The sequence below is a fragment of the Mauremys reevesii genome, linkage group 1 (genome assembly GCF_016161935.1).
Source record: "Mauremys reevesii isolate NIE-2019 linkage group 1, ASM1616193v1, whole genome shotgun sequence".
In the NCBI taxonomy this organism is placed as follows: Eukaryota; Metazoa; Chordata; order Testudines; family Geoemydidae; genus Mauremys; species Mauremys reevesii.
In genome coordinates this window covers 318255430-318279075 of record NC_052623.1, presented here as the reverse complement: position 1 = coordinate 318279075, position 23646 = coordinate 318255430, and the positions used below count along the sequence as shown (strand labels likewise).

At 38.8% G+C, this 23646-nt stretch overlaps 1 protein-coding gene across 5 annotated transcripts in view; it reads left to right on the top strand.

Moving 5' to 3' along the window:
* Nucleotides 1-23646, top strand: part of CADPS2 (calcium dependent secretion activator 2) — a 530263-nt gene that overhangs the window by 288152 nt on the left and 218465 nt on the right. The window lies entirely within an intron of this gene.

Below are 23646 nucleotides of genomic sequence, written 5' to 3'. Positions count from 1 at the left end.
GTTACAGCGCATTAAAGGAGCCCCGGGCGCACTAGCTCACTACCCATCCACACTGGCAAGGCACGTAGAGCGCTCTGACTCTGCAGCTACAGCGCTGCTGGTACTCCACCTCAGCAAGTGGAATAATGTTTGCTGCGCCCCCGCTGTAGCGACGCAGCACTAGTGTGAACAAGGTGTTGCATTACTGCACTCTGATTGACCTCCGGAAACATCCCATAATCCCCTTAAGTCAAGTGGCCACTCTTGTCATTGTTTTGAACTCGCTGTAGGACTGCAGATACACCCTTTCAAAGCTCTGTTTCTGACAGCTGGCTGCTTATCTGCTCCAGGACAAAAGAATCATTATTGAGGAATGCTGCTTGCTTCGAGGGAGAGAGAGAGAGAGAGAGAGAGAGGTGGGGGCGGGGGCGGGGGGTCTTTTTTGCTGCTGTCTGAACTTACAAGACAGCATGCTGACATGCTATCAGCCCCACAAAAACCTACTCTCTCTCTCCACATACACACAACATACTCCCTGTGACACTCCACCCCACCCCCCCGCATTTGAAAAGCACCTTGCAGCCACTTGCATGCTGGGATAGCTATCACAATGCACTGCTCTTTGTGGCATTGCAAGAGCTGCTAATGTGGCCACATGAGTGTGCTTCCAGCTGAGAATGTAAACACTCAGCAGCGTTTTCCCTGCTGTGGTCTCCGAAGGCTGGTATAACTCCCAGTGCTCTACAACTGCAAGTGTAGCCTGCCCTAAGATGTCAGAGTGAAAAGTGCAATGCCCTTTACAAAAAGCAGTTCTTGAATGTTAGGCTTAGAGTTAATAATTATTTAAAAAATACTTGATATCTAGGTGGCACACAATTTCCATTAAAATAAAATAAATTTTATATGTGAATGTGGTGCTATTTGTAACACAAAAAGTTTCTGTCCTCTCATGTTCCGTATTTCTGTTCAAGGGTATTTGCATTATAGTAGCAATTTAGGAACTTTTCCTGTTTCTAGATCTTACATTAGAGCTATGTGTAATGGATTATAAAAAGAATATAAATATAAAAACACATGGCCAGCATCTCCCATCCCAATTGCAAAAATAATAATGTCTCCTGGAAGAGGGAAAGGCTTCAATTACAAGTATTACGAAGTGTTTGGCAGGCATATTTTTTATCCTTCTACACAATGCAAACAAAAGGCAGAAGTGCTTTCCAGAAAAAGAACACCATTGTAGATTCTAATTATTACTGTATAAATTAGCATCAAGTATGCTATTAAATTCTTCTGAAATACTTCCTATTGTTTCTATTTTGCTTATTTCAGACAGGGCTGATGTCATTGCCTATTATTAAAGATGCCCCATACTTCCTATTATATAACACAGTTTTCAGTTCCTTATGACTTTGCTAAACTTTAACTGTATGGCCTGAAATTTTCCATGACACATGTCTGCCTCAGGATGTTTTTGTGTGTGTGTGTGTGTGTGTGTGTGTGTGTGTGTGTGTGTGTGTGTGTGTGTGTGTGTGTGTGTGTGTGTGTGTGTGTGTGAGAAAATGTCAGCCCAAATGGTTCTGTTGTTTCAAAGAATGAGACTCGGGATTGGTAGGCAAGGAGACCGGGACCGGTTGTTCCAGAGGACTGAGCTCAGGAGCCTGAGGCATTAGGGGATAGATGCATTGTGTGAGGAGCTGGGACTGGCTGGGCAAGGAGAGTGTGAAGGGGTGAGAAATCTGAGAAGTGGAAACTGAGACTGGGTAGGCAAGGAGAATAGGACAGGGAATAAGAAGAGGCCAGGGATGGGGTAGATGGAGACAAGTTGGAGGGAACAGGGCAGAAGGGGTCAAGATTTGGGGGGAGGGAGGGCAAAGGGACAGGCAGAAGAGCCTCTGCAGAATCCGTGTCGACTAGAAAACATTTCCCTTCAGAACCTGTAATAGAACCCATGACTCAATAGTCTTCTGTTCTCAGCAAATATCTGGGAAACCAACTGGCAAAGTGTGTGCCTCATCTCTCTCTAGTGCTTTCATGTACAGGATGATGATCTACTATTGAGATCAGTTACTCCATTAGCTCATGTAGCTGAGGTACGTGTGGTGGAACTAAAAGTTCTAAATCTACTGCTGACCTATCTGGGTGTCAATATGATGCCACATGATGGACTTTCTTGCGGGAGGGGTACAGTGTTTGGGGCTATTTTAAAAATTAAGGAATTATTTTTTTAAATGTTAAAAATAGGGATGTAAAATGTTAACCGCTTAACCAGTTAATTGGTAAGCATTAGGCTTACCGGTTAACTGACATTAACCGTTAATCTCTGGCCATGCCAGGCGGCCCATGGCTGCGCCACGCCGAACCCCATGTTGGCCAGACCCCAGCCTTCTGACTCTTTAAATCTTTCATGAATGGATATTTGAAAGAGTGGAAGAAACTGAAGGACATTCCAATCCTCCCCTTCCCCCACTTTTTACACACTTAATCCATGCATTTGATGCCACAAGCACATGTGTGCCTGGCCCTAACAAATGCTACTAGCCAGAAGGTTCTGTGCAGTCTGAGGTGAATGCAACCCAGCAATGTGGATTTGTGACACATTCTTCTTGAGAACTCTAGCTACTAGTAACTTATGCATTTTTTAAAAATTCTTTTTTACTATAACTCAGAATCTGTTTATCTTGTATTCATGGAATGTGGCAACGTTCTACTTGCCAAAGATTGTAGAGCCTGCTAGATAAAGTGTTGTCTCAGTATTGCAAAGGTAGTGAGTTCATATTTTGCTAGAGTTTTACTTTTATTAAAATTTCTATTAAAATGTTTCCATTATGATTTTAGATTTTCCAAAAACTTATGAGCCAAAATGTATCACATGCTAAAAAGCCTATTTTGAAAGCTGTTTAGCTATATGAAGATGTGATAGTTAAGATTACCTGTGTAAGTGATTACACTGAAGACACGTGTGCCAATTTGGTCTTTCCCTTTAACTCATCACTTCATTGTGTGGGGTTGTTGAGGCAGATGAGTCAGTCCTATTTGTCTTACTTTGCTTAATAATTTAAGTAGCTTTCCTCTGTCTAATACGTTCTCTTTTAATGTACATCTTTACATGACTGAATAGATGGATTTGTAATTTGGATTATTTTTACAAGTGAAATATTTTGGATCAGTTGAATTATCTTTTAGCATAGCCTAGTGGCTAATAGAGGGTATTGCTCTGTTGCTGTCAGTTTAGAATGAAAACAGGCACAATGAAGTTTTTACAAGTAACTTCTTCAAGAAATAAATGCAGAACAAATAATATTCAATAGTCTCATCTAAAAGGGAAAAGAATAAAAACAAATTTTAGAAAGCAAAACCCAAACAGTGTTATGTTTACAAAGCATTACTGCTTGAATTGGATATTGCATTTCTGTCTCAGTGCTCCAGAAATTGTTTCCAAGATACAGGAGGCAAAACTTTCATTCCCTAAATGTTTTGTTTTGCTTTTTCTTGAGATGTCCCTTATCAGTTTTTCCATGTTTGTCTTGTTTGTTTTCCTGGATTCCTCTCTCATTCTACAGACTTTTGATTGTTGTTCTTAATGCTGAATTTTAAAGAGGTTTCTTGGTCCTCTGTATTTGTGTGTGTATGTAATTATATATAAAAACTCTGTGTGTGTAAAACTCCCTCGCTTTTTGTGTTATTGGCCATATTGTTGTGGCTTGTTGCATCTGTGCTCTCATTTTCCTTTTGGGACATCTTTACAATTTATTCTCTTCAGTAGTAAGAACCCTAGACAGGATATCTTCAGAGCATTACTTACCCTATCATTCTGATTCTCTGAACATATCTTCCAGAATTGTCACTCGCTGGCCCACCTCTTCTGTGTTTAGTAAGTAATATTGGGTGAGTCTCATGTGGAAACCTCGGGGATTGTGAAAGATATTTTTCAACAGAAAACTGTTAACAAGTATTCTGAAATTAGCTGCAACAGATCTTTCTTACTAGATACAGATATGGATGGTTCATTTTTATTTTCCACCAGAAACAGTGCCACTCTGTGGAAAGCAGAAGGGTTGCTAGGAGGAATCTGAAGATGGTTTTGAGAATTCAAGGGTCTCAGTGAAACTGAATATAATTGCAAACTGCCATAAATGTCTGTTAATGTTCCCAGGAGTCCTAACCACTTGTCACTGATAAGTATTGAGATTTGTATATAATATTTCAGAAAGTTAATAAATGATCTGTTGTTACTTACAGCCTTTGCTGCCCCAAGCACAATCCGTCTGGCATATTGTGTATTTATCTCATAACACTACTCCTGGGCAGACATTCAAATTTCCACATGACATCAGAAAGATCAAATCCCTAAGTTTAGCTAAAACAAAATATGGCACATATTGTGCTTGTTTCTCAAGATATACATTTGCATTATGGAACTAGTCCAGGTCAGCATCTTCTCATGAGACATTTCTAAAATTTGTGGGGAGGATTATTAACCTATAGTTGCTAATTGATTATTTCTGTTGCCCTAAAGATACATGCTTTCATAGCTGTAGTTTTCAGTCTCACAGGATCCTTCTCTGATATTTTCTTGTATAACATATCCTAGTATGGTATCAAGAGAACTGCAAAAGTGTTCACCAAACAGATGTAAATTCATTGATACACACCTGAGCTGAAATCTGCCTGCTAAAGTCCAGCCCAAATAGCTGATCTGGGCACTGGGAAGACATAGGAGAAGGAATCTCCACTGCTAGAGAAGGTCTCTCTAGGTCAGTGTTAATGGCACATGGCCTTGCCCTGAAGAGGTTAATTTAATCTTAGGGGTGTAACCCAGCAAGTATGTGGGGTGTGCAGTAAGGGGGATGGGATGAAGAGATAAGAGCTACAGCATTTCAATCACATGTTTACTAAGTTTAGAATGTGCCCATCTTGGTAGTTCAGAATTTGGGTTGAATAACTCAATATTGTTGTAGAAGCCCACCAGGGAGTCTACAGAGAAGCGAGTTCTAAAGAAGGGATTTGAATGAGGAGAAGGTAATGTCTTGGTGGGCCAGAACTTGGGTAGTGTAGTGTTGCCTAGTAGATGCAACATTGGACTGTGATTTGAGAGATACAGATTCTAGCCCCATCGTTGCAAATATCAGGCTGGGTAAATTTGGGTAAGTCATTTCACCCCTGTGTGCCTCAGTTTCCCCATTTGTAAAATGGGATAATGATACTTGCCACCTTTGTAAAGCACTTTGAGATCTATAGATGGGAAGTGCTATGTAGGAGCTAGGAATTACTATGATTTGAATAGAGTGTGACCTGCAAAAAGGCCCTGAGACATTTGACAGGGAAGCAGGCAAATGGTGCACTGAGCCTGATATTATTGGTAGAGTGGATGAGATGTGATTGACAATGGCACACATCTGAAAAACTTTCACCACAGAATTTTCTCTCTTTTATAGAGTGAAATTAAGTACTCAGAAGTATTTAAACAAACTATGTTATGACATAAGCCAACAAAAATTAAAAATAATTGAACATAATGGTTTGTACTCCATCCCTAATACCTGTTCTTATTTTAATGCCTACGTGTAAGTGGACTGTTGGAAGTTGACATTAATACTGCATATTCTGGCTTTTGTCAGTTTTAGTAATCTTAACATTATTTATACATACATTTTCTTTTTAATTAATAGGCACTCCTCCGCACAATGATAAGAGTGCCCCAGGGCACTACAACTAGTGTTAAGAACATAAGAATGGCCATATTGGGTCAGACCAAAGGTCCTTCCAGCCCAGTATCCTGTCTACCGACAGTGGTCAATGCCAGGTGCCCCAGAGGGAGTGAACCTAACAGGTAATGATCAAATGATCTCTCTCCTGCCATCCATCTCCACCCTCTGACAAACAGAGGCTAGGGACACCATTCCTTACCCATCCTGGCTAATAGCCATTAATGGACTTAACCTCCATGAATTTATCTAGTTCTCTTTTAAACCCTGTTATAGTCCTAGCCTTCACAATCTCCTCAGGAAAGGAGTTCCACAGGTTGACTGTGCACTGTGTGAAGAAGAACTTTCTTTTATTTGTTTTAAACCTGCTGCCCATTAATTTCCTTTGGTGACCCCTAGTTCTTATATTATGGGAACAAGTAAATAACTTTTCCTTATTCACTTTCTCCACATCACTCATGATTTTATCTACCTTTATCCTATCCCCTCTTAGTCTCCTCTTTTCCAAGTTGAAAAGTCCTGGCCTCTTTAATCTCTCCTCATATGGGACCCGTTCCAAACCCCTAATCATTTTACTTGCCCTTCTCTGAACCTTTTCTAATGCCAGTATATCTTTTTTGAGATGAGGAGACCACATCTGTATGCAGTATTTAAGATGTGGGTGTACCATGGATTTATATAAGGACAATAAGATATTCTTTGTCTTATTTTCTATCCCTTTTTTAATGATTCCTAATATCCTGTTTGCTTTTTTGACTGCTACTGCACACTGCATTAATGTCTTCAGAGAACTATCCACGAGGACTTCAAGATCTCTTTCCTGATTAGTGGTAACTAAATTAGCCCCCATCATATTGTTTGTATAGTTGGGGTTATTTTTTCCAATGTGCATTACTTTACATTTATCCACATTAAATTTCATTTGCCATCTTGTGGCCCAATCACTTAGTTTTGTGAGATCTTTTTGAAGTTCTTCACAGTCTGCTTTGGTCTTAACTATCTTGAGCAGTTTAGTATCATCTGCAAACTTTGCCACCTCACTGATCATTTATGAATAAGTTGAATAGGATTTGTCCTAGGACTGATCCTTCGGGGACACCAATAGTTACCCCTCTCCATTGTGAAAATTTACCATTTATTCCTATGCTTCCCTGTCTTTTAACCAGTTCTCAATCCATGAAAGGATCTTCCCTCTTATCCCATGACAACTTAATTTACATAAGAGCCTTTGGTGAGGGACCTTGTCAAAGACTTTCTGGAAATCTAAGTAGACTATGTTCACTGGATCCCCCTTGTCCACATGTTTGTTGACCCCTTCAAAGAACTCTAATAGATTAGTAAGACACGATTTCCCTTTAGAGAAACTATGTTGACTTTTGCCCAATAATTTATGTTCTTCTATGTGTCTGATAATTTTATTTTTTACTATTGTTTCAACTAATTTGTCCAGTACCGACGTTAGACTTACCGGTCTATAATGCTGGGATTACCACTAGAGCCCTTTTTAAATATTGGTGTTACATTAGCCATCTTCCAGTCATTGGATACAGAAGCCGATTTAAAGGACAGGTTACAAACCCTAGTTAATAGTTCCACAATTTCACATTTGAGTTCTTTCAGAACTCTTGGGTGAATACCATCTGGTCTCGGTGACTTGTTACTGTTACTGTTAATTCCAAAACCTCCTCTAGTAACACTTCAATCTATGACAATTCCTCAGATTTGTCACCTACAAATGATGGCTTGGGTTTGGGAATCTCCCTAACATATAAGTTGGGCCTCTATTACGGAGTCTTTGAAAACTGTCCATGCAGCTTTCAGGGATTTTCCTCTAGTCACTGTACCTTTTAATTTCTATTTAACTAACCTCCTCATTTTTGCACAGTTCCCCTTTCTGAAATTAAATGCCACAATGTTGGGCGGTTGAGGTGTTCTTCCCACCACAGGAATGTTAAAAGTTATTATATTATGGTCACTATTTCCAAGCGGTCCTGTTATAGATTCATAGACTCGTAGACTTTAAGGTCGGAAGGGACCATTATGATCATCTAGTCTGACCTCCTGTACAACTCTGGCCACAGAATCTCACCCACCCACTCCTGTAACAAACCCCTAACCTATGTCTGAGTTATTGAAGTCCTCAAATCATGGTTTAAAGACCTCAAGGTGCAGAGAATCCTCCAGCAAGTGACCCATGTCCCACGCTGCAGCGGAAGGCGAAAAACCTCCAGGGCCTCTGCCAATCTGCCCTGGAGGAAAATTCTTTCCCAACTCCAAATATGGCGATCATGTGGGCAAGACTCGCCAGCCAGAACCCAGGAAAGAATTCTCTGTAGTAATTCAGATCCCACCCCATCTAACATCCCATCACAGACCATTGGGCATATTTAGCTGCTAATAATCAAAGATCAATTAATTGCCAAAATTTAGGCTATCCCATCATACCATCCCCTCCATAAACATATCAAGCTTAGTCTTGAAGCCAGATAAGTCTTTTGCCCCCACTACTCCCCTTGGAAGGCTGTTTCAGAACTTCACTCCTCTAATGGTTAGAAACCTTCGTCTAATTTCAAGTCTAAACTTCTTAATGTCCAGTTTATATCCATTTGTTCTTGTGTCCACATTGATACTAAGCTTAAATAATTTCTCTCCCTCCCTGATATTTATCCCTCTGGTATATTTATAAAGAGCAATCATCTCTCCCCTCAGCCTTCTTTTGGTTAGGCTAAACAAGCCAAGCTCTTTGAGTCTCCTTTCATAAGACAGGTTTTCCATTCCTCGGATCATCCTAGTAGCCCTTCTCTGTACCTGTTCCAGTTTGAATTCAGCCTTCTTAAACATGAGAGACCAGAACTACACACAATATTCCAGATGAGGTCTCACCAGTGCCTTGTATAACAGTACTAACACCTCTTTATCTTTACTGTAAATACCTCACCTGATGCATTCTAAAACCGCATTAGCTTTTTTTAACGGCCATATCACATTGACTATGATCATAGTCATCCTGTGATCAACCAATACTCCAAAGTCCTTCTCCTCCTCCTCTGTTACTTCCAATTGATGTGTCCCCAATTTATAACCAAAATTCTTGTTATTAATCCCTAAATGCATGACCTTGCACTTTTCACTATTAAATTTCATCCTATTACTATTACTCCAGTTTACAAGGTCATCCAGATCTTCCTGTATGATATCCCGGTCCTTCTCTGTGTTAGCAATACCTCCCAGCTTTGTGTCATCCGCAAACTTTATTAGCACATTCTCACTTTTTGTGCCAAGGTCAGTAATAAAAAGATTAAACAAGATTGGTCCCAAAACCGATCCCTGAGGAACTCCACTAGTAACCTCCTTCCAGCCTGACAGTTCATCTTTCAGTATGACCCTGAGGTCAAGAATTCATGGCTCACCATAGTCAGCTCTGAGTCTGATGCTTTGGGCCACATTTTTCTGACTAGCTACAGAGAGGAGGCAGCTTAATTTTCAGCCAGGGCTATTTGAGCACCCAATCACGCTGAGGGAGTCTAATAGGACACCAACACTGGAAACGAATTTAGCAGGCTCTGAGCAGAGGCTTTGGATAAAGAGAGATGTAAGGTCAACAATTCTGTCTTTATTTACTTAAACATTCAGGGAGAAATTGCAATGCAAAAGCCAGCTTTTCTTCCTAAACCACACTTTTAAAAAATGATGTAAATCATAATTAGGTTGAAGTCAAAACATTCTCAGCTTTATTCACAAAGGTGTTAGTTTTGTCAAGTCAATTTCCTCAATCAAATACATACATAAGAAGATATACCCATGAAAAGGAAGGAGAAGGAAAAGGCAATAAAATAGATTCAGTGCAATATTCCTTTTTTATAATCAAGTGGGTGGTACGTAGTGTTTGCCATTAGCTTCAGACCAAAGTTCCTTGGTGCACTTTAGGAGAAATTGGATCAGAGAAGGAGGTTTGCTTTTCAGATAGCTTTTTTATTTCTCTCTGGATAATGGAAATCAACAGAAAGATGATCAGGCAAAGACCAAACTCAAGACTCTGGGGTGTGTTAAATCCAAGAAACATTATGGTCTTATGTTCAATAACCTTTACACAGAATAGACCTGTAACCTGCAGCAGTAAGAAGGAAAAGTACAGACACATAGCAACCAAACTAAAAAACAAAAAAGGCCCCTCAGGATTGCTCAGGGTTTTATATTTTCTTAGTCCATGGAAAATTAACCAGGCTGTTTCAGAAGGTTTCCAATAGTCTTTTAAACAAAAAGTCTTAGTTCATAAATAGAGCAACCGAAGTACTGTCTCAAAACATGTCTGAATATTCAGTTATCAGAGAAGAAGTTCCAGCATACAGTGTGTTCCTCCTTCAGTTACTTTGGTTAGGGGTAACAAGCATTCTCAGAATTCTGGTGGCAGGTCATTAGTTCATGAGGCCTTCACCCAATGTCAGATGTACACATGCCCCACATGAGAGCCCCCAAGGCCTGCCCACTGCCATATTCCACTTCTCCATGAGGTGTTAGTGATAAGGGCTGCCCACATGAACTGGCTGTTGGGCTGGTAGAGATTGGGGGCTGCCACCACTTCTCTTTGGGCAGGCTGGTATGTCCCCTGACCACAACTCCCATTCCGTGTCTTCTGGTGGGTGAGGATCTGTCCCAGAAGAGAGAGGATTCAGCTCCGCCTCTCTTCCCCCACTACCATCACTATCTGAACAAAGGACTCTCTCTCTCTCTCTCTGTGTATATATATATATATATATATATATACAGAGAGAGAGAGAGAGGAGACCCCTGCCAACACCGCCCTAGTGGAACCATAATAGGCTAGTGGCAATGAGGGCCCCTGCTCACACAGCCCTCTGCTGGAGTGGTGTTAACAGCATGCGTCAGAGTTAAGCCATTAAGATGAAGGGGGCAGTTCACACCTCTCAGAGATGCTGTTTTAGGTTCTCTGAACACTTAAGCAGACACAGCTGTATCTGTTATAATCAGATCACATAATTAGACTTTTTTGGGTGGGGGAGAGGGCAACTAGGAGGGCTAGGATCATAATTTTAATTTTCCACAATGAAAGCTGAGATTCTGATGTCATTGTATGTCTCCAGGAGTGAGGGCCCTAGACACATGCCTATTGTGCCTGTGCTTTACTCTTGCTTTGTGTTTGCAGAGTCTCTCTTTCACAGGTAGGCCTGGTCCATTGTTATGAAATTGTCTGCTACTAAACTGCTAACTCCACTTCCTGAAACTTGTAGGTATTTTGTGGAGGTCCCCCTTTCAAATACTGATTTAGCCTCACTCTGCTTGTCTGGTGAGTTCTGATGTTACCACAGCACAAGATGCTATGGTTTGACACGTTGACATTAATATTTCTGCGTGTTTCATACAAGTATTGGTGGCCACACTGGTTTAAGCTGTGCTAAATGCTAGAATGATACATTTAAGAAATGTGCTAATATGTTAATTCTGTCTTAGTATACATGATTTTCATTCTATATATTTCTGCAAAATCAATTGAGTGAAATCCATTACATTAAAAATGGAAAATTGAACTTCGTGACAAATGACGTGTTAAAATTACATTAATGATTGATTGGATAATGATGATGACTTTAAATGCAAAATTGCTGGGGAAGGAAGAAGCAAAAGTGTTTATCCTGCTGCTAGATCCTCAGAGAACAGATTATAGCGATGAGCTTGATTTTTAATGCTTCCTTCAGTAATTGCTAGTGGGGAGGCATGGGGGATCTTGGAGACCTTAGTAATATGCCACTGCCATTTTAATTGCCAAGAGAAGTATTCCTAATTAAGGTGTCATTCTTCATTCATTCCAAAGTAATTAGTCTGAAATATTTGCAAAAGCTGAGCTATACATTTAGATCCAAACTCACTTAGCTTAACCACAACACACTTTATGTGAAAAAGATCTGTGGGTTAAGCAAGGTTAATATTCAAAAAACTGAAAATGTCATTTCTTTTCTTAGAATAATTTGGTGCAATTATGTGATTTTCATGTTTTCATGGCTTGTTTTTAACTGAAGTAGCAGAATTGAGGATGGTTTCAGAATTCTGCATAACCAAAGGACAGTGTTTAAAATGTGATTCTACTCTGGGATAAAAACATCTCTAAAAATGGCAATGTGGTGATTCATTTTTACTGTCTTTCAATGAAAAGCTGAATGCTTTTGAAAATCCTGTCTTTGAAGTCAAGATGAGTTATTGCCTTCTTGAATATCATCGCAGAATAATCAAGTTTCACTTTTATTAGTACAGCCCCATTGTCCTCAGATTATGTTCTCAGTGACACCTGTTCAACCTCACTGCCTTCCGTGGGTTTATGCAAGTATAACTGATGGTTCACGGAATAGCTCACAGAAAAATATCCATATAGCCCCACTACTTTATCCTCTTTGTATCTCAATTTGACTCACCTATGCTGAAATACCAGTGTATTTCTGCCAGATGATCACCAGGAGACAAGTTAATATTACTGCTACTTAGGAATTTGCCTGGAAACTCTGCACACAACTAGTTATTGGAACAACATGCTCTTGTTGTGGTTACCTTGCCTTGTCCTCCCTCCCTAATTTGTTTCATCCATCTGTTACGTCTTGCCTTTAAGGGTATGTCTACGCTGTAATTAAAAACCTGCGACTGGCCCATGCCAGCTGACTTGGGCTCATGTGGCTCCAGCTCAGGGGATGTTTAACTGCAGTGTAGAGGTTAGGGCTTGGGCTGGAGTCTGGGCTCTCAGACCCTGTGAGGTGGAAGGGTCCCTGATCTCAGGCTGTGGGCTGCAGCCTGTGCCCAAATGTCTACACCACAACTAAACAGCCCCTTAGCCCCAAGCTCATTAGCACAATCATAGATTCATAGGACTGGAAGGGACCCTGAGAGTTCTTCTAGTCCAGTCCCCTGCACTCAACGCATGACTTAAGTATTATCTAGACCCTCCCAAACAGGTGTTTGTCTAACCTACTCTTAAAAATCTCAAATGATGGAGATTCTACAACCTCCCTAGGCAATTTATCCCAGTGTTTAACTATCCTGACAGTTAGGAAGTTTTTCCTAATGTCCAACCTAAACTGCACTTGCTGCAATTTAAGCCCATTGCTTCTTGTCCTATCCTCGGAGGTTAAGGAGAACAATTTTTCTCCCTTCTCCTTGTAACAACATTTTATGTACTTGAAAACTATCATGTCCACCCTCAGTCTTCTTTTCTACAGACTAAACAAACACAGTTTTTCAGTCTTTCCTCATGGGTCATGTTTTCTAGATCTTTAATCATTTATATTGCTCTTCTGTGGACTTTCTCCATTTTGTCTACATCTTTCTTGAAATGTGGCACCCCGAACTGGACACAATACTCCAGTTGAGGCCAAATCAGACAAAGTAGAGTGGAAGAATTACTTCTTGTGTCTTGCTTACAACACTCATGCTAATACAGAATGATGTTTGCTTTCTTTTTTTTTCCTTGCAAGAGTGTTACGCTCAGGGCCGGCTCTACTGTTTTCACCACCCCAAGCAGCGCGCCGAATTGCCACCGTGGGCCAGGGCTGCCCAGGGGTGGGGGGGGGCGCGCAAGTGGGGCAATTTGCCCCGGGCCCCACAGGGGCCTCCACAAGAGTATAGTATTCTATAGTATTGCAACTTTTTTTTATGGAAGGGGCCCCCAAAATTGCTTTGCCCCAGACCCCCTGAATCCTCTGGGCAGCCCTGCCGTGGACAGCGGGGGCAGTCCATGAGCTGTTAGGGCAGCACGCGCATTTCCACGGCGGTGGCAATTCGGTGGCAGCTTCTGTCTTCAGCCAGAAGACAGAAGCTGCGCCACCGCGGACAGCTGAACATAGAAGCTGCCGCCGAATTGCCGCCACCGCCGAAATGCGCATGCCGCCCTAACGGCACATGAACTGCCCCCGCCGTCCATGGCGGCAATTCGGCGTGCTGCTTGGGGGCAAAAACACACGGACTTCCGCCCCTTGCAGATTGCCGCCCCAAGCAGCTGCTTGGAATGCTGGTGCCGGCCCTGGTTACACTGTTGACTCCTATTTAGCTTGTGAGTTACTATGTCCCACAGATCTCTTTCCGCAGTACTCCTTCCTAGGCAGTCATTTCCCATTTTGTGTGTGTGGCACTGATTGGTCTTTCCTGAGTCAGACCATTTCTCCAATTTATCCAGATCATTTTGAATTTTAATCCTATCCTCCAAAGCACTTGCAACCCTCCCAGCTTGGTATCATCCGCAAACTTTATAAGTGTCCTGTCTCTGCCATTATCTAAATCACTGATTGAACAGAACTGGACCCAGAACTCATCCTGCAGGACCCCACTTGATATGCCCTTTCAGCTTAATTGTGAACAACTGATAACTACTCTCTGGGATCAGTTTTCCAGTCATTTATGCACTACCTTATAGTAGCTCCATCAGATTCTAGGTTGTATTTCCCTAGTTTGTTTATGAGACGATTATGTGAGACAGTAAAAAAAAAAAAAAAAAAAAAAAAAAAACCTTAATAAAGTCAAGATATACCACAGCTACCACTCCCCCACCCCCAATTGCTTGTTACCCTGTCAAAGAAAGCTACTAGGTTGGTTTGACATGATTTGTTCTTGACAAATCGATGGTGACTGTTACCAATCATCTTTTTATCTTCTTGGTGTCTGAAAATTGATTACTTAATTATTTGCTCCATTATCTGTCTGGGTACTGAAGTTAAGTTGACTGGTCTGTGATTTCATTTGTTGTCCTTATTACCCTTTTCATAGATTGTCATTATATTTGCCGTTTTCCAGTCCTCTGATATCTCACTGCATTCCATGATTTTTCGACGATAATTGATAATGGCTCAGCTATCTCCTCAGTCAGCTCCTTGAGTATTCTAGGATGTTTTTCATCAGGCCCTGGTGACTTGAAGACATCTAACTTGTCTAAGTAATTTTTAACTTGTTCTTTCCCTATTTTAGCCTCTGATCCTAGCTCATTTTCACTGACATTCACTGTGCTAGACGTCTAGTCGCTACTAAACTTTCTTGTGAAAACTGAAACAAAGTAATTTAGCACTTCTGACATTTCCACATTTTCAGTTATTGTTCTCCCCACTGAGTAACGGGTCTACCCTGTCCTTGGTCTTCCTCTTGCTTCTAATGTATTTGAAGCCATTATTATTAATTATATGTCACTCTTAATATTCACTGCTAGCATCTGTTGAGTAAGCTGCCATTTTTACATTGACATTTTCTATAGTAAAACCACACCTTGAACAAAGAGTTCTGTTATGATATTTTTATATGACTGAAGTTTTAGTATGGATGTGGACATGGAAAAACAATGGGACATTGGCATCAAATGTGGTTAAATGCACAAGCCAGAAGTTTATTCAACAAGCCATAAATAATTGGGATAAGCCACCCTAAACTACCGGATGGGGTTCTTCCAGAGTAGATCTCAAACTGGCACCAGTGGCCTGTGATGTGTTTATGAACTTGAGGTTGAGGGCTATGGTCATGCCCTCTCACCTTCAGCCCGTCCAAAGGACCCTGACCGGGTCCTTATCCCCTCCCTTCCTCCACCCATCCCCCCCACACACAAACATACACTAAAGTACAAAATAAAAATCTAAACAAAAAGTTGTTTTGAAAGAAAAAAATCAAAATGGACCCCTTTTGATGTTGTTGGAACTATTTTCCTTTTTTTTCCCCCTTCCTATAAAAAGGAAATTTTGGTGAAATTGAGACAATATTGCAAATTATTTTGATTTTGACAGAGCTACATTTTCTGATAGAAAACTGTTCCATTTAATCTTTCTGGACAGCTATAGTTGTGATATTTCAACTTTAACCCTGCCCCCCTCACCCAACCGAACTTCTTGGATGCCAAGAGAAAAGTGAAAAATCACCAGCCATTTGCTGAGCCCTGGATATCACAGAAGATCTAGCATTGAAGTTTAGGGTAGGGCTGATAAAAGGAAGTAAAATATATTCACTCCCCTTCCCCCCAGCTACCACTGGATGAGAGCCAATCACCTGATCCCATCCTCACCATCAATGACAGCAGCAGTGGGCAAGACAAGCCCCAGCATTCAGATGAGGCATGCAGCTTTCCTTCCCTGCCATGAGGAAAGAAGAGGTGGGGAAGGGAAGCGCAAAAGCACCAACACACCAACAAAGACTCCTGTCTCCAAGTAGGAATTTCTGTGCTGCTACCAGTCCCACCAAAGCACCATTCCTCGCTCTCCCGCCCCGCACCCTCCTCCCCACCCCGGTACCAGCGTTAGCATTTCTTCAAAGATAAAAGATTAATGTTTTCGTACTCTTTTAAGAAAAATTACTATTGCTACTGAGAATACAAGGGCCAATCCTGCAAGCCCTCACTTGGGTGAATAGTTGCACTCACAGTCATGATTGTTTGCAATAGCAGACCTTTAATAAAAATGAAGAGTAAAATCCAAGTTGCATGTTGCCCGTTGCCGTTAGTGAGAGTTTTGTGCTCATCAGAGAACCCTTAATGTCTAAAACCCAAATGTTTTAAAGTTTGTTTAATAAAAACAGCTTATCGTGGTAATAATTTGAAAGAGCAAATTATTTCATAATATTTTCATTTGACAGAACCTGCAGCTAGATATAAAACTGGGCAGCCTGTATACGTAGTTGGGACAATCTCAGGCCAGATGTAACCTGCAACTGGCTTTCATTCTAGAGTGCTATCTTCATTTGGAGCTTCATTTACATGTCACAAGTTATTACTGAAACAGCCAGGGTAAACAGACTCAGGGCTTTGGTTGTTTGAATATATTACTTTTAAAAAAAGAAAAAAGGAAACATGATGTTATGCCATTGCAAAATATGTCCATCTGATTAGGTAATTGCTGGAAAGACAGCTGAATAGGCTAGCTAGTCACCATGTTCACATGAAATAAGGCAAAGAAAAGTCACTTCCTTTCCTGTGTAGTAAGTGCCATTTAACAAAGTCCCCCATAACTGTGGAAAAGATCAGTTCACAACAAGATCTGAACTTTACTGTTCAGACCCATTTCTGATTTTTAAGAAAGGGACTAATACCCTGTAATATTACCTACTGATTCAAAATATGACTACCGTAATCTTTTCAGAACAAAGCCACATCTGTGCTTCGGTGCCACTATTTTTATACATATTACAGCATTGCACAATATTTTTAAACTCTTCTATCATTTGAACTCTTTTTTAAATGTCATATGAAAACTTCCCTCCTATGAGGTGTCTGTCCATGTTAATGAAGGGGGAACTGGCTGTGACAGTAGAGTGGCCTATTTACCATACCCATGACACAAGTATTCTTTATGGTTATTTCACCATGATGTGGGACTATCACAATAAGAACATTTTTAGGTTGTTTTTGTATTTGAGTTATTCTGTTTATATATTAAGTATATTATCCATGTTAATAATGTGGAGAGAGCTAGGTGATGCTGTGGTTATTTATTAGCCTTTCTCTCCAGGTGATCTGACTTGAATTCAGTATAGGTCCTATAAAACATTTCGAATGGCATAACATTTAAATACCAGTTTCCCCACCTGACATTCACCTCAAATTGCAAGTGGTTTTATAGCTCCTGGCATTCTTTTAATTTAGAGTTACTGTTAACTGCAGAGAGATTTGCATTGTGCCACATCCTCACTTGCACTATCTATCTGTCACTTGCCCAAACATAAAATTCACCCAATTTGTGTTTCATGGAAAATAAACCCACCCAGATTCAAGCACACTAATTAAATCAGGACATCATTAATTGTAAAGGCTAATGGTATGTCTTAATTCTTAATTCTCTCTCTCGGACTCAGAAAATAGTGGATCAGTTTACATACCATAGACCTGATGTTGCTCTTAGATATGTGGGCATACATCCTTCCATGTCTTATAAAATTTGTTACTGCATTGAATCTGAAGGTAGATTTCAGCTCATAGTAGCTCATAGTGCTTCTGTACTTATGAACACTAGGACTAAAACATACAGGTGATATGACTAAGAATTTCCTAGCTTTTTGTGATATTATGTGAGTTTCTTCACAGTATTTTAACAATTATTTTAGTTCAGTGTTATGGGTTTTATTTCCACAGTAACATAATTCCAATGACATTATTTCATTCTCTTTAGACATGGTAACAGAGTCCCCATGATCTTATGCTGCTATTGTTTTGCCAAAATAGTGTGTTGATCACAATGAAGTCCCTTTAGATAGTTCGTATGGTGTTATATTCCAATTTTATTGGCAATTGCACACTGTAACATTTTCACAAGGTCCTCATGGAAATCTCACATCACAAAGTAATATATCATGGTGGCATCACCTTGGTAATCTGGCAGTGCACTTCCCAACAGAAATGTATTTTCTTTGTAGTAATGCCATCAGACTGAGCTCTGTACCATAAGTTCACACTGAAATGTGGCTTTTTTTCAAGTTATGATTGAACAACTATGCACATGTACTTTTAAGAATGTTCTCAGCATATCTAAAGTCACCAGTCTAAAGGAAAATCTAGAATACAGTTTTAAATTGTTGATATGTTTGTGTTAGTGCTTGTATATATTCTCTAGAATATTTTTTTTTTGTCTCTGGGGCTGTGTATGACAGGATGAGGTTTTGCTCATAAATGAGAGGGGGGAAAGTGAGTGAAACAGTATAAAAAAAATCTTTTTGTGGGCACTATCACAGAAGCAAGAGATTGAAATGACCTGTTCGATCTTCCTGCCAGGCATCTTTTAGAGACTGAGACATAAGGAATACCGGCAGGTAAACTCCTCTGGCAAGTGTGTTCCATTATTGAACCAACCCCTGGTTCAGACAAACTTCCTCTGGTTTGTCAGATGGAAAGTTCTGTGATAAACCGTGGGAAGTTTGAGAGTCCAAAACTGCCATCTGCCACTGTTCTGATGCTGGGGAGAAGGATCCGGGGGGGAGTATTGGGATTTTGGTGAGAGAAATGAGGGGAGGCTACTAGAATCAGTATTATCAATGACTGATCAGCACCCCAAATCATGATATTGGCTTAAAAACCATGAGGTTTTAAAAAAAAATCACTTTTTTCCCATATGCTGTCTGACCTTTGAGCTTTAAGGAGGAAGCCACTTTTCCCCAATTTGTGTCTGATAATTTTAGGTTCAAAATTCAGCCTTAAAGGCAAAAATGTGAGCAGTGCAGAAGGGGCTGCAGTATTTCAGGTGAGGATGTGTCACAGTAGCATGGAGAAGGTCTATGAGCGTATTTCCGTAGTCTGTGGCATGTCAACTGCACTGGACTTTCTGACTGCCACTTCACATTGCACGTTCATGTTGAATACTTGTGGAAAAGTTTGTGAATTCTGAATGATCATTCATGCAAATTCAAAAATTTGTACTGGAAATTATTTTGTTAGTCATTTAAAAGTTTCAGTCATCCAATCAGGGAGCAGAGACAATTTCCATATGATTTAGATGACCAATTACATGAGAAGAATGAATAATGAATAGAGAAGTTAACGTGAAAAATTAATGAACTATCCATATCTTAAAAATTAGTCATCCAAACTACTCAGCAAATACTTACAAATTACAAATACGTTCAAAGAAAATCAGAATTGCTTTAGAAGTAAAAATGGGTCTAGATTTATATTAAATATTTTTTCATAACAAATAGTTTGACCAGCTGTAAAGATATGATATACTAAAATCCTAACATATTATAATAAATGTATTACACCTACATTTCTTTCATCTACTAATTCTGTAATTTTACTATAAAAAGCAATCCAGCCAGCATCCAAACATGCTGATGTATATCTAAGTGGAGAAAACCAACAACCTAACTTGCATATGTGACTGAATATCTATATGTAAATATATATTAACATCCAGATTAAATTTTGCATATCAAGTATCAACAGATGCATTTTAAAACACCAGATAAATCAAATAGTTAATAATTCAAAGGCTGATCCTATGAATATGATGTAATAAAGTAGCAATGTAGAGTACAGAATTAAAATGTTGTTGACTTTATAGAATGTTTGAGTATAATTTCATCATGAATTGATAGACTGTTTTTTTAATTGAACTGCATGCGTTCCATTAAATGGAAAGTTTATGCTTTCTCTTGCACACCTAATATTTTTAATTGAATACCTGATTTCTATCACTAACAAATTAACATCCACACTGTATATATGTCTTATGCAAATAGATACACTGATTAGAATTCTATAGAAAAGCAGATACTAGAAAGCAAAAAGACAGCATTGTGAAACATTTAGAGCCATAAATTTTGATTACATATTGAGAAGTGTTTAATTATCTTATTTCATTTAATTAGCCCCACTACTTGGGTCAATTGCTTTTTTTTTTTTTTATTAAGATGGCATGTTAGCAACTTTGTTAATTGGCATGAAATAGCATGCGACTCCACTGAATATTTTGTTTGATTATCATTTTTGTGTGGTTTTAGCTTTCCCTGAGATTTCTATTTATTTGAGAGAATCTTTTCAATAATGTGTACAATATCTGATCAAATTGCTCCTTGGTTTGAAATTCAGCATTCATTCTCCATTTGCTTGAATATCAAGAGACAAAATGACACTATAAAGAATCCAGATGATTAGCTCTTAGTATGCATCTTTTAAAGTTTGAGAGCATCTCTATCTCTTCCTTAGATACAAGAAAGATTTGTTCTTATTTGCAAAGATAATTATTTTGCTCTGTTTGTAAGCACTCTTTAACATTAAATATTTAAACATTCATCTAGAAGAATTTTGGTGTTTAGTCTGTAATATTGTTACTCCGACTCTCACACCTCTCCGACACTGATGTTATCTGTTCAGCACTCCTGTTGTTGCTGTAAACCTGTAATTTATAGTAGAACTGACTTTTATAACAAAGTGTAACAGGCTTAGTTCTAAGAAGACCCTTACTTTATACTTAGGCTTGGAAGGATTAAATTTTTATCAGTAAATATCGGTAAACATTGATTTCACTGTATACACACAAATGGCCAAAAAAATATTTTCCATCAAAGGTAATCAAAAGTTACAGATAAGCTAAGTAAGAAAAATGCTTCTTGAGAACATCTTATAATTTAAGGATATTTACTTTGTATATTTTGATGTGATGTTGATAATTTGTTTTGAGGCTTATAAAGCTTTAACTTTTTTAATATGAATGTCTGTCATTAAATAATTATTGTCACCCTCCCAATTTCTTTGCAACTGTGAAATTTAAATAGATATAAATTGAAAAAATGCTTTAAAATAAACATTGATACTATCTCTGAACATTATAAAAAATAAAAAATTCTGCTAAGACTCGTCATATTTTATGAAGTATTTCTCATACATACTACCACTTTGCAGTCACAGTGTGACACAGAGCACGTTAGAACCCTGGATTTATTAAAATCCATTTTATCTGGAATGCCTTTCTGTCCCGCCCCCCCCCCCAAAAGACCATTCTTTATTGAACCACCTAATAATGCTCATTTTTAATTGTAGTATATTTTATTCAGATTTATTTTAATTTGTATGCTTTATATATTTACATATAAAGCACTTACATGTACTTTAAAAAGAATTTACTATATTCCGCTCAGTGTTTTTACTTTTGCCCTTCAAAAATGAATTTAGACTATTATACTGGATGCTGTTGCCTTTGAAATTTATTTCAGGTTTCCTGATTGTATAGCCCCCTGATTTATGAGGGTCTTGGGTGACCTTCATAATATCAGGGCTAAAATGTTTTGCCCTACAGCATGCAATATAAGTGTATGTTTCATACAATATATGGCCTTTCCCTAATTTGAAAATAAATGTATTATAATGGCATAATACTGTGTATTCTCATGAGAACATGGGTTGCAGGATAATAAGGCACACCATCAACTTGAAAGTACTCCTTTTCAAAAATAAATTCGAAGTATTTTTCAGTAGCTGCTCTTGGCCCTAAGTTTCTCTGTCAAATTTTTTTGGCTTTATAGTGACATGTTCCTATTTTAAATGTTTTTCTCTTCCCTGTTACTGTGTGACAGACCCACACAAACAACATGGAAAACTAACTACACAGGGTAAACAGTAAACATGACTGCCCCAAAGTCTGTCAAATGCAGAAAATAAACTGAAAAAATATGTTTTTCTTATCTTTCCCTTTATAATAATTATAATAGGTTGATTTGTAACAATAAAAAGTCAGACAGAAGTGTGATCTTTAAATTGATTGTGGTTTCCTTAAATATTATACAGAAGGGAAAATGAGACTAGTTTTGAAGAGATTTGTATGATGTCCTAAGTGAAAAGTGTATTGAGGCTATGTTTTAGTTGTGTTGGGAGACCTACAAGAGTTTAGATTTGCTGGTCCTCCAGTTAGAAAACTGCACCATAAGTAGTTGTAACAATGATTATATAATGGTAACCAGTTGTGGGCTTCGCTTTTGGCAAAGGTTTCAGTAAAGGACTTCTGATGTTACTGGCCCCCACAGAGTAGTGATACTAGATGTGTCTGTTGTAACAGGATGAATTGCAAAGACAGATCTGCTCACCAGTGCAACTCCAAGGCAAGAGAGTAGGACAGAAGGAGACACAGGCATGAAAATAGACCGAAAGTATGATGTACGCTTGAGAACTGACATTGTTACATTTTTGAAAAACAGAGAAATCTGGTTTAATCCTAAATTTGTCAGAGTGGCAAAATTTGTTATGTACTCTCAGTTATAACACAATAAATGAAATGCTTTACTGTGTTCACTCTCTTCTGTGTCTAAGCCTAAAATTACATTAGATCATATACATCAGGGTTACTCCAAGCCTGTAACCTTAACATCAGATTGCTGTGTATCAAGTAAGGATTGCATAGTTCAAAATGCTAGGCCTAATTCACATCTGGTGTAAGCATTAGGCCACATTAGGACTGAAGTCAGCCCCTCTCTCTCTCTCTCTCTCTCTCTGCCTTGTTGAATATATTGACATCCACAAGAGGGCAGTGTGGTTAAATTTTAAAGGCAAGAAGGGCCAGGGAAACATTAAGCATTAATGATTTTTATATTTAAAAAGTCATAAACGCATAATAAACATATTTAATTGTATGAAAGCATTTTTTCTAGTCAGCATAGATTAAGATGTTACCTTTTAATTGTATATGTTTTCCTTTATATCCATTGATTAATATGAATGAAAGTGTATCACAATATGAATGCCATCTGTTTCAGACCAAGTTGCAAAAATTTAAGTTTATAATTTTTAAAGCCAAATAGGAGATTTAGCTACACAACTTCTGTTAATTTCAATATGACTTTTTTGGCTAACTCTACTGGACTAGGTGCTCCCAACCTGGGCATTGTGACCCTTAACAGGTGTCAGGTGTGGAGGCCAACCTACTGTTCCCATATTGCTAAATGGGAGGAGGTTCCTGCTTCCACTGTGATTTGGAGGAGGGACAATTCAGGCATGTAAAAGGGTGTCCTGATCTGGGAAACACTGGCTTTTAAAATCTCAACCTAAAACCTGAATAATATCAGAAAACCATATAAATAAGATACATTGTAATAATTGATGCAATTTAAAAACTGTTGCCAAAACACCACATATTTTCCAATTTACAATAAGAAAAGGTATGTTGTCATATGTTGCAATGTGTGTGTATTTGCAAATTAGCCTCTTTATCAGGAATATATTTGTGGAACTTACACATTGAAGCTTATGAGTTATGTATTGTGTATTTCAGAGAGAAGCTGCATAGATCTGTATAGCAAAAGGGAGCAATCCAACATTTTTTTTTTATTTTATTTTGTTCTTTATCCTTTTATGTCCCCTTAGCTTTCATGGAAGTAGGCATCTATAGCATTTTATATATGATAGGAAAATATATATGTAAAAATATCAACGTGAATATACCTTTGACTGTTTGTAGGGGTCCTTGAAGTATTATGCATTGTCCAGTAGATGGCCCTGATATGTTCCACATTCCTGCAAGTG